Source organism: Octopus bimaculoides, chromosome 6 (genome assembly GCF_046866305.1).
Source record: "Octopus bimaculoides isolate indiv1 chromosome 6, ASM4686630v1, whole genome shotgun sequence".
Classification (NCBI taxonomy): domain Eukaryota; kingdom Metazoa; phylum Mollusca; class Cephalopoda; order Octopoda; family Octopodidae; genus Octopus; species Octopus bimaculoides.
The window spans coordinates 48,285,251-48,291,250 of NC_142933.1; the positions used below are offsets into that span (position 1 = coordinate 48,285,251).

The 6,000-nt window shown below is 39.9% G+C and overlaps 1 protein-coding gene across 2 annotated transcripts in view; it reads right to left on the reverse strand.

Annotated features, from left to right (window-relative positions):
* Nucleotides 1-6,000, reverse strand: part of LOC106873390 (prostaglandin reductase-3) — a 112,677-nt gene that overhangs the window by 10,147 nt on the left and 96,530 nt on the right. The window lies entirely within an intron of this gene.

Genomic DNA, 6,000 nt, shown 5'->3' on the forward strand with positions numbered 1-6,000 from the left:
AAATTTACAAATCCTAGCAAAGAAGATTGAACTGAAAGAAATTTCTAAAAAAAACAATAATTATTTGAATATATCTTTTGTTTTAAAATTCATCATCATCATCCCTCCACTACAACATCATTATCATCACTCCCCCCACTACCATATCTTCAATATCAGCATCATCATCATCATCATCACTTCAGCTGCTGCTGCCTCCACTACCATCATTATCATTAACATTATTGTCATCATCATATTCATTTTTACATCCATTTTCCAGTGCTTGCATGACTTACACATGTCTTCTCCAGCCCAGTATCTCTCTACTTGTCACAGTTACTCATCTTCTTTGTGAGGTTCAGACAAATCTGATCTTAAGATCAGCTTTCAACACTTTTACCTATTTCATGCTATCGGACCGCCATAGCCATCCAGTGTTTTAAAAAATATTATATTTTATAATAAAATATTATAAGGAATTGTATTAAAACATTACTCTTTACTCATTTACTTTTTTACTTGTTTCAGTCATTTGACTGCGGCCATGCTGGAGCACCGCCTTTAGTCGAGCAAATCGACCCAGGGACTTATTCTTTGTAAGCCTAGTACTTATTCTATCGGTCTCTTTTGCCAAACCGCTAAGTTACGGGGACGTAAACACACCAGCATCGGTTGTCAAGCGATGTTGGGGAGACAAACACAGACACACAAACACACACATATATATACATATACATATATACGACGGGCTTCTTTCAGTTTCCGTTTGCCAAATCCACTCACAAGGCTTTGGTCAGCCCGAGGCTATAGTAGAAGACACTTGCCCAAGGTGCCACGCAGTGGGACTGAACCCGGAACCATGTGGTCAGTAAGCAAGCTACTTACCACACAGCCACTCCTGTTGAAATATTTTGTGCATTGTAGAAGTATACCCAATTCATTGCATGTAAATTTTACCAGTAAAATTGTATGTGGACCCCCATCGGTCATGTGGACTCCAGCTGAGAACCATTGATGCACACAAACATTATACAACCATTCAAGCAAGCTCTCTCCACTTCTTTCCAGCCTTCACAATTCTCTACATTCACTTCTCTTGATTTACAACAGCCCTGCAATACCACACTTCATACATAAGTGTGATATTGCAGGGTCATACAATCAATCTTATCTTTTTGTTGTCTGCAAAGCAACGGCTCTCTAAACTTCTCCAGTCTGTTCTTACTTGAATCTTTTAATCTCTTGTCTCAGTCATTATACTGTGGCCATGCTAAGGCACCACCTTAAGGGATTTTAGTTGAACTAATCCACCCCAGTATCTGTTTCTTTTTTAAGCCTGGTACTTATTCAATCAGTCTCGTTTACCCGAACTGCTAAGTTATGGTAATGTAAGCACACCAACACCAGTTGTCAAGCAGTAGTGGGGGACAAATACAGCCACAAAGACACACACATGCATAGATACACACACACATGCATAGATACACACACACACACACACACACACACACACACATATTCTTTTATTGTTTCAGCCATTTGACTGTGGCCATGTTGGGGCACTTAAAGGGTTTTTAAGTCAAAGAAATCAACTCCAGGACTTATTCTTTGTAAGCCTAGTACTTATTCTATCAGTCTGTTTTGCTGAACCACTAAGTTATAGGGATATAAACACACCAACATCAGTTGTCAAATGATGGTAGAGGGACAAACACAGACACAAAGACACACTCACATAAATATATGAATATATATACAACAGGCTTCTTTCAGTTCCTGTCTACCACTCACAAGACTTTGGTCGGCCCAAGGCTATAGTAGAAGACACTTGCCCAAGGTGCCATGCAGTGGAACTGAACCTGGAACCATGTGATTGGGAAGCAAGCTTCTTATCACACAGCCACAATAGTCTTCTTTCAGTTTCTGTCTATCAATTCCGCTCACAAGGCTTTGTTAGCTTGAGGCTATAGTAGTAAAAGACACTTGCCCAAGGTGTCATAGAGTGTGATTGAACCCAGGACCATGTGTTTGGGAAGCAAACTTCTTACTACACAGCCACACCTGCTTATTATGCTTTAAAAAGAAAAATCTATCACTACTGCTAATTAGGTCACTTAAATAAAAAAAGCCATTTGAAAGAATTTATTACATCGATGCTCATTTTTCTTATGCATCTCTCACATATGAAGTTGTTATTCTGTAATCCTGCCAGTGAATCCACTACACTTTTTGTGTACCCATATTGTACATTGGGTACACCATATAGAATTGCTGTCTACTTCTGTTCTTCCTATCAAGTATAGCCACTTTCTATATAGCAGTAGAATCCTGTCTTTTTTACTTCTAACTAACTGTAAGGTGACAAGCAATCAGCACTAAAACAGGCCTCAGGCATCTTATAAATATGCTAGGAGTTAAAAACAAAAAAGAGGGGTAGGTGCAGTGTGAAGTAGTACATCAAGAGACAATGCTAACTAAATCCTTGCAACAGAGTGAATGCCACACAAAGTACCTGCCAAGCAGGTGGTGATGTTAAACTGGGTGGTTTGTTGGGCCAGTCATCATTAAAAAAAAGTTTAAGGACCCTGTTAATTGTCATGACTGCATCCCTAGAGATGTTGTCTGACTGGACTCAGAAACCTCTCTGCTCTGTGATGATTACTTGCAATTCAGAGTAAACTTATCTCTTTTAAAATGATTCTCTGATAGTTTACACAGTTCACAATCTTAACCTGGCAGTTAGGATTCCTGGCTTTCACCCAGGTGGCCTGGGTTCAATTCTCAGCAAGGGAACGTTATATTCAGGTGTAAAGCATGGCTGTGTGGTAAGAAGCTTGCTTCCCAACCACATGGTTCCAGGTTCAGTTTCACTGTGTGGCACCTTGGACAAGGGTTTTCTACTATAGCCCCGGGCCAACCAAAGCCTTGTGAGTGGATTTGGCAGATGGAAATTGAAAGAAGTCTACCGTATATGTATATATATGTATATATCTATATGTGTGTCTTTGTGTCTGTGGTTGTTCTCCACCATTGACTGACAACCAATGTTGATGTGTTTACATCCCTGTAACTTAGCAATTCAATAAAAGAGATTGATAGAATAAGTACTACACTTAAAAAAATAAGTCCTGGGGTCAATTTGTTCAAGGTGGTGCCCCAGCATGGCCACAAAGAGAGCATTTACATAGGCAGAGAAAGAGAGACAGGAAGAAAAGATAGGGAAGAAACCAGAGACAGAAAGTAAAAGAAAGGGAAAAAGATGGGAAGGATAGAAGAAAGGAAGAAATAATAGAATAAAAAACAAAATAGATAAAAAGGACTTTGAACAGAGATACATGTAAGTTGGTAACATATTTCTAGTTGGAAATTGAGGGTTAGCTGTTTAAGGAAGTGCTAAAGAAATCATCTTTTAGAGGTTAAAACGCAATGAAGGAAAGATAAACATTATCTGAAATAAAAGGATAGATAAAGGGATAGACTTTGTGTTCATAATCTTTAGTCTGCCTATCTTAATACCCAAAGCAAAACTATCTGACCCACATAAATAAAATGATGAGAGAACTGGTTTCATTATTGATATTTTAGTTAAGTTCGTTCACACCACAGATAGATAGGAGCTTCATTCCTTTATCATGTTTATAATCTTTTGTATGTACACTGACCTATGCAATCATGACAGTTATTGATATGGGCATACTATCTTTAGGTCCTCATAAAATAATTACCTATGCTAAAAGAAAGTATTATATTTGCAGCCTGTTTTTTTGTGGGGGGGGGTCTTTTGTGTTTTTTTTTGGGGGGGGGGTGCACATATTAAATCAGCATTTTAAATAATTCCTTAAATTCATGCCGGAAAATAAATATACATTTTATTTTCATCAAATTTTCGAAAGCCTAGTCTTTGATGGATAGTTTTGCCCATCTACTATCTTCCCTACACCTACTATTCACTACATCTACCCTTGAACCATGCCAAACCTGCACAGTCATCACCTACTCTTCCCTACATTCCTTTCAACATATATTTATCATCCTTTAACTCTTGTTCTTCAGTAATTATATTCATTTCCTCACTTATTCCCCCATCTCTACCCCACTCTCTCTCACTCCCTCTTCCTATTCACTTTTGCAACTTCTACTCACTCACACTTCATTTTCTACTACCTCCACATACCTCATACCTTGAGGTTCTACTTTGATGTCCCAACACCACTATTTCATATCTCCACCCTATTATTCCCATCAGCTCCACCCTATTACTCCCATCATCTCTTCACTAATGTGAGTAACCATGTTACTCCTCTACACCAAAAAAAAAAACTATTCTTTTTTTAGCCCCTTCTCTCACACTGTAACCTCTCATCTCCTCTACAATGAGCTGCCTCCCTCTCTATCGTAATGCCATTCATTTGAAGGGAATCTTAGACTTGCAAGCTAGATAGTGACCCTACTAGCACCGCAGGCATGAACAAAGCTCTCACTACAGTCTGTAAAGTGGTTGGCATATGAAAGAGTATCTAGCTGTAAAGGGTACAAAGGTAAAGACCCCCTTTGATCATGAATGACTGTGGGATTGCAACTAGAAAGTTCCCCTCCATAGTGCAAGTCTGGGCAAAGTTGTTTATGGAAGACCAGCAGTCAGTCATGCATACCAGCTTCCCCTCTCCATGCCACCAATGTTATGTAAGGGAAAGGCAAAGGCCAATACAACTTGACACCGGTGACATCGCAACTCATTTCTACAACTGAGTGAAATGGAGTATGATGAAATAAAGTTTCTTGCTCAAAAACACAACACAGCCTGGTCCAGGAATCAAACGCACTACCTCACGATTGTGAACCTGACATTCTAGCTACTGAGCCATGCGAAACCATGTAAAAGCAGACATTGGAGCATGATGCAGTCTTTGGACCTGTTAGATCAGTGTTTCCCAACCTATTTCCCCCAAGGTTCCACAATAACTTTCCAGAAAAATATATATCCAAAAGGTGGATGGAAAAAAAACGACTTTATTTTTAATTATATCATAATTATGTGTGTGTGTGTGTGTGTGTTGGCACTCCGTCGCTTACGACGTCGAGGGTTCCAGTTGATCCAATCAACGGAACAGCCTGCTCATGAAATTAATGTGCAAGTGGCTGAACATTCCACAGACAGGTGTACCCTTAACGTAGTTCTTGGGGATATTCAGTGTGACACAGTGTGACAAGGCTGGCCCTTTGAAATACAGGCACAACAGAAACAGGAAGAAAGAGTGAGAGAAAGTTGTGGTGAAAGAGTACAGCAGGGTTCACCACCATCCCCTGCCGGAGCCTCGTGGAGCTTTAGGCGTTTTCACTCAATAAACACTCACAATGCCCGGTCTGGGAATCGAAACCGCGATCCTATGACCGCGAGTCCGCTGCCCTAACCACTGGGCCATTGCGCCTCCACATGTCATAATTATATACTTTCCTTAAAGAAATATTCACATTAGGATATTAGAATAGCGCTCTACTGCAGCAAACAGTCTTTACACAGTTTGCTTGGCTGAAAGGATTGGTTTGGCTAGGCTGAGTGTAGGCATAGTATGTTTATTATGGAAAAAAAGATTTTCACAATTCCCTGTCCCACTAAGAAAAAGAAAATTTTTGAATCCCATACCCCACCACAACTTTCCCACTGGTGGGATGTATGACCCACATTGCAAATCACTGTGTTAGATCCTGTCAAACTGCCCAACCTATGCCAGCATGATGATGTTCCCATTACTAAAGATATCTCGGTTCAGTCCCACGGTGTGGCACCTTGGGCAACTGTCTTCTACTATAGCCTTGGGCAATGATATGTTTGAATTTTGGGGATGTAGGAGAGATGGTAAATGAGCAAAATTATCCACCAAAGTCTAGGCTTTCAGAAATTTGATGAGAAGCCTTGTGAGTGGATTTGGTAGATGAAACTGAAAGAAGACCATTGTGTGTGTGTGTGTGTGTGTGTGTGTGTGTGTGTGTGTGTGTGTGTGTGTATCTACATATGTG